General features: G+C 39.7%; 1 protein-coding gene across 1 annotated transcript in view; it reads left to right on the top strand.

Annotated features, from left to right (window-relative positions):
• LOC306985326 (hemicentin-1-like) overlaps window positions 1-12,939 on the top strand; it is a 117,907-nt gene that overhangs the window by 33,010 nt on the left and 71,958 nt on the right. The gene's annotated exons all lie outside the window — the stretch shown is intronic.

Below are 12,939 nucleotides of genomic sequence, written 5' to 3'. Positions count from 1 at the left end.
GTTTTAACATGTTTCTAACATGTTTATAACTCAATGGTTTATTTAATATGTTGCTAGTACAGCATGACAGTGTTAAACATGTCACTTCCTGTTGCCAATAGGTGGCGCTATTACTATAACTGAATATTCTCATGTAAATGTGTTCAGACCAGAACTCTTATCAAACGTGTGAAGTTTGGGGCAGATTGGGCATTCAATGCCTGAGTTACAGCAAATTCCTATTTAATTGCAGTAATAGCATGCTTTAGCACTTAGCTAATGTTTGCTAGCATGTTTTAGCATGTTTCTAGTATGTTGTTAACATGTTTAGCACTTGCTGGCAATTTTTTATATGTTATTAGGAGTCCAAAACAGTGTTAAACATGTCACTTCCTGTTGCCAGCAGGTGGCGCTATGACTGTAACTGAATTTGAGCATGGTCATGTGTTCAGGACAGAACGCTTATCAAACGTGTGAAGTTTGGGGCAGATTGGACATTGTTTGCCTGAGTTACAGCAACTTCCTGTTTCATGGCGAAACATCAAAATTTGTCAGGCCGCCGAGGACACGCCCTTCGACGAAAACTCTAGATCTTCGCAATTTAACGTCGCAAAGGCCTTAAGATTACACTCACCAAATTTGAAGATGATCAGATTAAAACTGTAGGAGGAGTTCGTTAAAGTACGAGGCCTGAAAATGGCAAAAACTGCACAAAAATCAGAGAGGAAGTTCAAAATGGCTGACTTCCTGTTGTGTTTAAGGCTATGCTCCAAGAGACTTTTTTGTAGGTATTGGGTCATTACATGTATGTACCGAATTTCGTACACGTACGTGAAACGTAGCGGGAGGCGCACTCCGTTGAACCTTTATAGGTGGCGCTATCGAGCCATTTTACCCCGCCCAATTCTGAAACGCATATCAGATGTCAATTTTCGCCAGTTCTGACGCGTGTGCAAATTTTCGTGAGTTTTCGTGCATGTTTAGGCCCTCAAAAATGCGATTAAATGCGGAGAAGAAGAAGAATAATAATAATTAAAGCTGCAAGCAGCGATGAAAGGGCCCTCGCACCCGTGCCACCGCCACCCGGTGGCTTTAGGAAGACAGAGCACGGTGGGCAATGTGCATTTAAGTAGGTAAAAATAGGAGTAGTATGTCAAAGTCAGTTACAAAAATGTCCTTTATCATGGGTATAATAGCATGCGTTATCACTCAGATAAGTGTTGCTAGCATGTTTTAGCATGTTTCTAGCATGTTTAGAACTCAATGGCATATTAAATATGTCGCTAGCAATGCATCACAGTTTAAAACGTGTCACTTCCTGTCGACAGTAGGTGGCGCTATTACATTAACTTAAAATTGTCATGTAGATGTGTTCAGGGCAGGACTCTTATCAAACATGTGAAGTTTGGGGCAGATTGGACATTGTCTTCTTCAGTAACAATAACTTCCCGTTTCATTGCATTAGCATGCTTTAGCACTTAGCTAAGAATTGCTAGCATGTTTTAACAGGTTTCTAACATGTTTATTACTCAATGGCATATTTAATATGTTGCTAGTACTGCATCACAGTGTTAACCATGTCACTTCCTGTTGCCAGTAGGTGGCGCTATTACTATAACTGAAAAGTGTCATGTAGATGTGTTCAGGGCAGAACTCTTATCAAACGTGTGAAATTGGGGCAAATTGAACATTCAATATCTGACAGCAAATTCCTATTTAATTGCAGGAATAGCATGCTTTAGCACTTAGCTAATGTTTGTTAGCATGTCTTAGCATGGTTCCCGTGTGTTGTTAACATGTTCAGCACTTGCTGGCAATTTTTTATATGTTATTAGGAGTCCAAAATGGTGTTAAACATGACACTTCCTGTTGCCAGCAGGTGGCGCTATTACTCTAACTGATTATTCTCATGTAGATGTGTTCAGGGCAGGACTCTTATCAAACCTGTGAAGTTTGGGGCAGATTGGACATTGCCTACTTGAGTAACAACAACTTCCTGTTTCATTGCATTAGCATGCTTTAGCACTTAGCTAAGAATTGCTAGCATGTTTTAACATGTTTCTAACATGTTTATAACTCAATGGTTTATTTAATATGTTGCTAGTATAGCATCACAGTGTTAAACATGTCACTTCCTGTTGCCAATAGGTGGCGCTATTACTATAACTGAATATTCTCATGTAAATGTGTTCAGGACAGAACTCTTATCAAACGTGTGAAGTTTGGGGCAGATTGGGCATTCAATGCCTGAGTTACAGCAAATTCCTATTTAATTGCAGTAATAGCATGCTTTAGCACTTAGCTAATGTTTGCTAGCATGTTTTAGCATGTTTCTAGTATGGTGTTAACATGTTTAGCACTTGCTGGCAATTTTGTATATGTTAATTAGGAGTCCAAAACGGTGTTAAACATGTCACTTCCTGTTGCCAGCAGGTGGCGCTATGACTGTAACTGAATTTGAGCATGGTCATGTGTTCAGGACAGAACGCTTATCAAACGTGTGAAGTTTGGGGCAGATTGGACATTGTTTGCCTTAGTTACAGCAACTTCCTGTTTCATGGCGAAACATCAAAATTTGTCAGGCCGCCGAGGACACGCCCTTCGACGAAAACTCTAGATCTTCGCAATTTAACGTCGCAAAGGCCTTAAGATTACACTCACCAAATTTGAAGATGATCAGATTAAAACTGTAGGAGGAGTTCGTTAAAGTACGAGGCCTGAAAATGCCAAAAACTGCACAAAAATCAGAGAGGAAGTTCAAAATGGCTGACTTCCTGTTGTGTTTAAGGCTATGCTCCAAGAGACTTTTTTGTAGGTATTGGGTCATTACATGTATGTACCGAATTTCGTACACGTACGTGAAACGTAGCGGGAGGCGCACTCCGTTGAACCTTTATAGGTGGCGCTATCGAGCCATTTTACCCCGGCCAATTCTGAAACGCATATCAGATGTCAATTTTCGCCAGTTCTGACGCGTGTGCAAATTTTCGTGAGTTTTCGTGCATGTTTAGGCCCTCAAAAATGCGATCAAATGCGGAAAATAATAATAATAATAATAATTAAAGCTGCAAGCAGCGATGAAAGGGCCCTCGCACCCGTGCCAACCGCCACCCGGTGGATTTAGGAAGACAGAGCACGGTGGGCATTGTGCATTTAAGTAGGTAAATATAGGAGTATGTCAAAGTCAGTTACAAAAATGTCCTTTATTATGGGGATAATAGCATGCGTTATCACTCAGATAAGTGTTGCTAGCATGTTTTAGCATGTTTCTAGCATGTTTAGAACTCAATGGCATATTAAATATGTCGCTAGCAATGCATCACAGTTTAAAACGTGTCACTTCCTGTCGACAGTAGGTGGCGCAATTACTTTAACTTAAAATTGTCATGTAGATGTGTTCAGGGCAGGACTCTTATCAAACGTGTGAAGTTTGGGGCAGATTTGACATTGCCTTCTTCAGTAACAACAACTTCCCGTTTCATTGCATTAGCGTGCTTTAGCACTTAGCTAAGAATTGCTAGCATGTTTTAACATGTTTCTAACATGTATATAACTCAATGGCATATTTAATATGTTGCTAGTAATGCATCGCAGTGTTAAACATGTCACTTCCTGTTGCCAGTAGGTGGCGCTATTACTATAACTGAAAAGTGTCATGTAGATGTGTTCAGGGCAGGACTCTTATCAAACGTGTGAAGTTTGGGGCAGATTGGACATTGCCTTCTTGAGTAACAACAACTTCCTCTTTCATTGCATTAGCATGCTTTAGCACTTAGCTAAGAATTGCTAGCATGTTTTAACATGTTTCTAACATGTTTATTGCTCAATGGCATATTTAATATGTTGCTAGTACTGCATCACAGTGTTAACCATGTCACTTCCTGTTGCCAGTAGGTGGCGCTATTACTATAACTGAAAAGTGTCATGTAGATGTGTTCAGGGCAGGACTCTTATCAAACGTGTGAAGTTTGGGGCCGATTGGACATTGCCTTCTTGAGTAACAACAACTTCCTGTTTCATTGCATTAGCATGCTTTAGCACTTAGCTAAGAATTGCTAGCATGTTTTAACATGTTTCTAACATGTTTATAACTCAATGGTTTATTTAATATGTTGCTAGTACAACATCACAGTGTTGAACATGTCACTTCCTGTTGCCAGTAGGTGGCGCTATTACTATAACTGAAAAGTGTCATGTAAATGTGTTTAGGGCAGGACTCTTATCAAACGTGTGAAGTTTGGGGCAGATTGGACATTGCCTTCTTGAGTAACAACAACTTCCTGTTTCATTGCATTAGCATGCTTTAGCACTTAGCTAAGAATTGCTAGCATGTTTTAACAGGTTTCTAACATGTTTATAACTCAATGGTTTATTTAATATGTTGCTAGTACAACATCACAGTGTTGAACATGTCACTTCCTGTTGCCAGTAGGTGGCGCTATTACTATAACTGAATACTCTCATGTAAATGTGTTCAGACCAGAACTCTTATCAAACGTGTGAAATTGGGGCAAATTGAACATTCAATGCCTGAGTTACAGCAAATTCCTATTTAATTGCAGTAATAGCATGCTTTAGCACTCAGCTAATGTTTGTTAGCATGTTTTAGCATGTTTCCTGTATGTTGTTAACATGTTTAGCACTTGCTGGCAATTTTTTATGTTATTAGGAGTCCAAAATGGTGTTAAACATGTCACTTCCTGTTGCCAGCAGGTGGCGCTATTACTCTAACTGATTATTCTCATGTAAATGTGTTCAGGACAGAACTCTTATCAAACCTGTGAAGTTTGGGGCAGATTGGACATTGCCTACTTGAGTAACAACAACTTCCTGTTTCATTGCATTAGCATGCTTTAGCACTTAGCTAAGAATTGCTAGCATGTTTTAACATGTTTATAACATGTTTATAACTCAATGGTTTATTTAATATGTTGCTAGTACAGCATGACAGTGTTAAACATGTCACTTCCTGTTGCCAATAGGTGGCGCTATTACTATAACTGAATATTCTCATGTAAATGTGTTCAGACCAGAACTCTTATCAAACGTGTGAAGATTGGGGCAGATTGGGCATTCAATGCCTGAGTTACAGCAAATTCCTATTTAATTGCAGTAATAGCATGCTTTAGCACTTAGCTAATGTTTGCTAGCATGTTTTAGCATGTTTCTAGTATGTTGTTAACATGTTTAGCACTTGCTGGCAATTTTTTATATGTTATTAGGAGTCCAAAACAGTGTTAAACATGTCACTTCCTGTTGCCAGCAGGTGGCGCTATGACTGTAACTGAATTTGAGCATGGTCATGTGTTCAGGACAGAACGCTTATCAAACGTGTGAAGTTTGGGGCAGATTGGACATTGTTTGCCTGAGTTACAGCAACTTCCTGTTTCATGGCGAAACATCAAAATTTGTCAGGCCGCCGAGGACACGCCCTTCGACGAAAACTCTAGATCTTCGCAATTTAACGTCGCAAAGGCCTTAAGATTACACTCACCAAATTTGAAGATGATCAGATTAAAACTGTAGGAGGAGTTCGTTAAAGTACGAGGCCTGAAAATGGCAAAAACTGCACAAAAATCAGAGAGGAAGTTCAAAATGGCTGACTTCCTGTTGTGTTTAAGGCTATGCTCCAAGAGACTTTTTTGTAGGTATTGGGTCATTACATGTATGTACCGAATTTCGTACACGTACGTGAAACGTAGCGGTAGGCGCACTCCGTTGAACCTTTATAGGTGGCGCTATCGAGCCATTTTACCCCGCCCAATTCTGAAACGCATATCAGATGTCAATTTTCGCCAGTTCTGACGCGTGTGCAAATTTTCGTGAGTTTTCGTGCATGTTTAGGCCCTCAAAAATGCGATTGAATGCGGAAAATAATAATAATAATAATAATAATAATAATAATAATAATAATAATAAACAGAGCAATTCCAATAGTGTCCTCGCACCATCGGTGCTCGGGCCCTAATTAAAGCTGCAAGCAGCGATGAAAGGGCCCTCGCACCCGTGCCACCGCCACCCGGTGGCTTTAGGAAGACAGAGCACGGTGGGCAATGTGCATTTAAGTAGGTAAAAATAGGAGTAGTATGTCAAAGTCAGTTACAAAAATGTCCTTTATCATGGGTATAATAGCATGCGTTATCACTCAGATAAGTGTTGCTAGCATGTTTTAGCATGTTTCTAGCATGTTTAGAACTCAATGGCATATTAAATATGTCGCTAGCAATGCATCACAGTTTAAAACGTGTCACTTCCTGTCGACAGTAGGTGGCGCTATTACTTTAACTTAAAATTGTCATGTAGATGTGTTCAGGGCAGGACTCTTATCAAACATGTGAAGTTTGGGGCAGATTGGACATTGTCTTCTTCAGTAACAATAACTTCCCGTTTCATTGCATTAGCATGCTTTAGCACTTAGCTAAGAATTGCTAGCATGTTTTAACAGGTTTCTAACATGTTTATTACTCAATGGCATATTTAATATGTTGCTAGTACTGCATCACAGTGTTAACCATGTCACTTCCTGTTGCCAGTAGGTGGCGCTATTACTATAACTGAAAAGTGTCATGTAGATGTGTTCAGGACAGGACTCTTATCAAACGTGTGAAATTGGGGCAAATTGAACATTCAATGCCTGACAGCAAATTCCTATTTAATTGCAGGAATAGCATGCTTTAGCACTTAGCTAATGTTTGTTAGCATGTTTTAGCATGGTTCCCGTGTGTTGTTAACATGTTCAGCACTTGCTGGCAATTTTTTATATGTTATTAGGAGTCCAAAATGGTGTTAAACATGACACTTCCTGTTGCCAGCAGGTGGCGCTATTACTCTAACTGATTATTCTCATGTAGATGTGTTCAGGGCAGGACTCTTATCAAACCTGTGAAGTTTGGGGCAGATTGGACATTGCCTACTTGAGTAACAACAACTTCCTGTTTCATTGCATTAGCATGCTTTAGCACTTAGCTAAGAATTGCTAGCATGTTTTAACATGTTTCTAACATGTTTATAACTCAATGGTTTATTTAATATGTTGCTAGTACAGCATCACAGTGTTAAACATGTCACTTCCTGTTGCCAATAGGTGGCGCTATTACTATAACTGAATATTCTCATGTAAATGTGTTCAGGACAGAACTCTTATCAAACGTGTGAAGTTTGGGGCAGATTGGGCATTCAATGCCTGAGTTACAGCAAATTCCTATTTAATTGCAGTAATAGCATGCTTTAGCACTTAGCTAATGTTTGCTAGCATGTTTTAGCATGTTTCTAGTATGGTGTTAACATGTTTAGCACTTGCTGGCAATTTTGTATATGTTAATTAGGAGTCCAAAACGGTGTTAAACATGTCACTTCCTGTTGCCAGCAGGTGGCGCTATGACTGTAACTGAATTTGAGCATGGTCATGTGTTCAGGACAGAACGCTTATCAAACGTGTGAAGTTTGGGGCAGATTGGACATTGTTTGCCTTAGTTACAGCAACTTCCTGTTTCATGGCGAAACATCAAAATTTGTCAGGCCGCCGAGGACACGCCCTTCGACGAAAACTCTAGATCTTCGCAATTTAACGTCGCAAAGGCCTTAAGATTACACTCACCAAATTTGAAGATGATCAGATTAAAACTGTAGGAGGAGTTCGTTAAAGTACGAGGCCTGAAAATGCCAAAAACTGCACAAAAATCAGAGAGGAAGTTCAAAATGGCTGACTTCCTGTTGTGTTTAAGGCTATGCTCCAAGAGACTTTTTTGTAGGTATTGGGTCATTACATGTATGTACCGAATTTCGTACACGTACGTGAAACGTAGCGGGAGGCGCACTCCGTTGAACCTTTATAGGTGGCGCTATCGAGCCATTTTACCCCGCCCAATTCTGAAACGCATCAAATGTCAATTTTCGCCAGTTCTGACGCGTGTGCAAATTTTCGTGAGTTTTCGTGCATGTTTAGGCCCTCAAAAATGCGATCAAATGCGGAAAATAATAATAATAATAATAATAATTAAAGCTGCAAGCAGCGATGAAAGGGCCCTCGCACCCGTGCCAACCGCCACCCGGTGGATTTAGGAAGACAGAGCACGGTGGGCATTGTGCATTTAAGTAGGTAAATATAGGAGTATGTCAAAGTCAGTTACAAAAATGTCCTTTATTATGGGGATAATAGCATGCGTTATCACTCAGATAAGTGTTGCTAGCATGTTTTAGCATGTTTCTAGCATGTTTAGAACTCAATGGCATATTAAATATGTCGCTAGCAATGCATCACAGTTTAAAACGTGTCACTTCCTGTCGACAGTAGGTGGCGCAATTACTTTAACTTAAAATTGTCATGTAGATGTGTTCAGGGCAGGACTCTTATCAAACGTGTGAAGTTTGGGGCAGATTGGACATTGCCTTCTTCAGTAACACCAACTTCCTGTTTCATTGCATTAGCGTGCTTTAGCACTTAGCTAAGAATTGCTAGCATGTTTTAACATGTTTCTAACATGTATATAACTCAATGGCATATTTAATATGTTGCTAGTACTGCATCACAGTGTTAAACATGTCATTTCCTGTTGCCAGTAGGTGGCGCTATTACTATAACTGAAAAGTGTCATGTAGATGTGTTCAGGACAGGACTCTTATCAAACGTGTAAAGTTTGGGAAAGATTGGACATTGCCTTCTTTAGTAACAACAACTTCCTCTTTCATTGCATTAGCATGCTTTAGCACTTAGCTAAGAATTGCTAGCATGTTTTAACAGGTTTCTAACATGTTTATAACTCAATGGCATATTTAATATGTTGCTAGTACAGCATCACAGTGTTAAACATGTCATTTCCTGTTGCCAGTAGGTGGCGCTATTACTATAACTGAATATTCTCATGTAAATGTGTTAAACATGAGAATATTCAACCGTGTGAAGTTTGGGGCAGATTAAACATCCAATGCCTGAGTTACAGCAAATTCCTATTTAATTGCATTAATAGCATGATTTAGCACCTAGCTAATGTTTGCTAGCATGTTTTAGCATGTTTCTAGTATGTTGTTAACATGTTTAACACTTGCTGGCACTTTTTTGTATGTTATTAGGAGTCCAAAACAGTGTTAAACATGTCACTTCCTGTTGCCGGCAGGTGGCGCTATGACTGTAACTGAATTTGAGCATGGTCATGTGTTCAGGACAGAACGCTTAGCAAACATGTGAAGTTTGGGGCAGATTGGACATTCAATGCCTGAGTTACAGCAAATTCCTATTTAATTGCAGTAATAGCATGCTTTAGCACTTAGCTAATGTTTGCTAGCATGTTTTAGCATGTTTCTAGTATGTTGTTAACATGTTAAGCACTTGCTGGCAATTTTTTATATGTTATTAGGAGTCCAAAACAGTGTTAAACATGTCACTTCCTGTTGCCAGCAGGTGGCGCTATGACTGTAACTGAATTTGAGCATGGTCATGTGTTCAGGACAGAACTCTTATCAACCGTGTGAAGTTTGGGGCAGATTGGACATTGTTTGCCTGAGTTACAGAAACTTCCTGTTTCATGGCGAAACATCAAAATTTGTCAGGCCGCCGAGGACACGCCCTTCGACGAAAACTCTAGATCTTCGCAATTTAACGTTGCAAAGGCCTTAAGATTACACTTACCAAATTTGAAGATGATCAGATTAAAACTGTAGGAGGAGTTCGTTAAAGTACGAGGCCTGAAAATGGCAAAAACTGCACAAAAATCAGAGAGGAAGTTCAAAATGGCTGACTTCCTGTTGTGTTTAAGGCTATGCTCCAAGAGACTTTTTTGTAGGTATTGGGTCATTACATGTATGTACCGAATTTCGTACACATACGTGAAACGTAGCGGGAGGCGCACTCCGTTGAACCTTTATAGGTGGCGCTATCGAGCCATTTTATCCCGCCCAATTCTGAAACGCATATCAGATGTCAATTTTCGCCAGTTCTGACGCGTGTGCAAATTTTCGTGAGTTTTCGTGCATGTTTAGGCCCTCAAAAATGCGATTGAATGCGGAAAATAATAATAATAATAATAATAATAATAATAATAATAATAATAAACAGAGCAATTCCAATAGTGTCCTCGCACCATCGGTGCTCGGGCCCTAATAATAATAATTAAAGCTGCAAGCAGCGATGAAAGGGCCCTCGCACCCGTGCCACCGCCACCCGGTGGCTTTAGGAAGACAGAGCACGGTGGGCAATGTGCATTTAAGTAGGTAAAAATAGGAGGAGTATGTCAAAGTCAGTTACAAAAATGTCCTTGATTATGGGGATAATAGCATGCGTTATAACTCAGATAAGTGTTGCTAGCATGTTTTAGCATGCTTCTAGCATGTTTAGAACTCAATAGCATATTAAATATATCGCTAGTAATGCATCACAGTGTAAAACGTGTCACTTCCTGTCGACGGTAGGTGGCGCTATTACTTTAACTTAAAATTGTCATGTAGATGTGTTCAGGGCAGGACTCTTATCAAACATGTGAAGTTTGGGGCAGATTGGACATTGCCTTCTTCAGTAACACCAACTTCCTGTTTCATTGCATTAGCGTGCTTTAGCACTTAGCTAAGAATTGCTAGCATGTTTTAACATGTTTCTAACATGTATATAACTCAATGGCATATTTAATATGTTGCTAGTACTGCATCACAGTGTTAAACATGTCATTTCCTGTTGCCAGTAGGTGGCGCTATTACTATAACTGAAAAGTGTCATGTAGATGTGTTCAGGACAGGACTCTTATCAAACGTGTAAAGTTTGGGAAAGATTGGACATTGCCTTCTTTAGTAACAACAACTTCCTGTTTCATTGCATTAGCATGCTTTAGCACTTAGCTAAGAAGTGCTAGCAAGTTTTAACAGGTTTCTAACATGTTTATAACTCAATGGCATATTTAATATGTTGCTAGTACAGCATCACAGTGTTAAACATGTCATTTCCTGTTGCCAGTAGGTGGCGCTATTACTATAACTGAATATTCTCATGTAAATGTGTTAAACATGAGAATATTCAACCGTGTGAAGTTTGGGGCAGATTAAACATCCAATGCCTGAGTTACAGCAAATTCCTATTTAATTGCATTAATAGCATGATTTAGCACCTAGCTAATGTTTGCTATCATGTTTTAGCATGTTTCTAGTATGTTGTTAACATGTTTAACACTTGCTGGCACTTTTTTGTATGTTATTAGGAGTCCAAAACAGTGTTAAACATGTCACTTCCTGTTGCCAGCAGGTGGCGCTATGACTGTAACTGCATTTGAGCATGGTCATGTGTTCAGGAGAGAACGCTTATCAAACGTGTGAAGTTTGGGGCAGATTGGACATTCAATGCCTGAGTTACAGCAAATTCCTATTTAATTGCAGTAATAGCATTCTTTAGCACTTAGCTAATGTTTGCTAGCATGTTTTAGCATGTTTCTAGTATGTTGTTAACATGTTAAGCACTTGCTGGCAATTTTTTATATGTTATTAGGAGTCCAAAACAGTGTTAAACATGTCACTTCCTGTTGCCAGCAGGTGGCGCTATGACTGTAACTGAATTTGAGCATGGTCATGTGTTCAGGACAGAACTCTTATCAAACGTGTGAAGTTTGGGGCAGATTGGACATTGTTTGCCTGAGTTACAGCAACTTCCTGTTTCATGGCGAAACATCAAAATTTGTCAGGCCGCCGAGGACACGCCCTTCAACGAAAACTCTAGATCTTCGCAATTTAACGTCGCAAAGGCCTTAAGATTACACTCACCAAATTTGAAGATGATCAGATTAAAACTGTAGGAGGAGTTCGTTAAAGTACGAGGCCTGAAAATGGCAAAAACTGCACAAAAATCAGAGAGGAAGTTCAAAATGGCTGACTTCCTGTTGTGTTTAAGGCTATGCTCCAAGAGACTTTTTTGTAGGTATTGGGTCATTACATGTATGTACCGAATTTCGTACACGTACGTGAAACGTAGCGGGAGGCGCACTCCGTTGAACCTTTATAGGTGGCGCTATCGAGCCATTTTACCCCGCCCAATTCTGAAACGCATATCAGATGTCAATTTTCGCCAGTTCTGACGCGTGTGCAAATTTTCGTGAGTTTTCGTGCATGTTTAGGACCTCAAAAATGCGATCAAATGCGGAAAATAATAATAATAATAATAATAATAATAATAATAAACAGAGCAATTCCAATAGTGTCCTCGCACCATCGGTGCTCGGGCCCTAATAATAATAATAATAATAATAATAAACAGAGCAATTCCAATAGTGTCCTCGCACCATCGGTGCTCGGGCCCTAAAAATAATTTCATCATCATCCACCTTTAAGGCAGATCTATAATATTGTTGAATATTGAATGTCCCCAACTAAGCAAGCCAGAAGGTAGGGCAACAGCGGCAAGGAACCAAAACTCCATCAGGTGACAGAAGGGAGAAAAAAACCTTGGGAGAACCCAGGCTCAGTCGGGGGCCAGTTCTCCTCTGGCCAATGAGTAAACAGTGTATGAAGTTCAGAATGAATCAGAGTATTTACAGAGTACAACGACAAAAATCGGTGTTGCCTACACTGTGTTATCCTCTTTTTAAAATTTACACCCTATTGACTTGAATGGGGCAAGTTTTAAACTTAACCAGTTCTTAGTCTTATCATCCTTGATGTGTCATTACAAGTGCCCAGCCATGTTGAGTGATTCCTTAAGAGTGAACACGAGTGAATCTGACTGCAGTAGATGTGAAAGATATGAATAAAAATGATGTTATATCAGCCAGCGCAAATACCTGTTTTTAGTTCCTGTTTTCGGTGGAAGTCCAAAGTAGTCGATTGTCGAGTTCACGCGCGTGATCATAGTAACTAAACCTATGCGCGTGAACTCGACAATCGACTACTTTGGACTTCGACCGAAAACAGGAACTAAATACAGGTATTTGCGCTGGCTGATAAAACATAATTTTTATTCATATCTTTCACATCTACTAGTCAGATTCACTC

Source organism: Phoxinus phoxinus (genome assembly GCF_949152265.1).
Source record: "Phoxinus phoxinus genome assembly, chromosome: 18".
Taxonomy (NCBI): Eukaryota; Metazoa; Chordata; class Actinopteri; order Cypriniformes; family Leuciscidae; genus Phoxinus; species Phoxinus phoxinus.
This window is presented reverse-complemented; position numbering and strand designations above follow the sequence as displayed.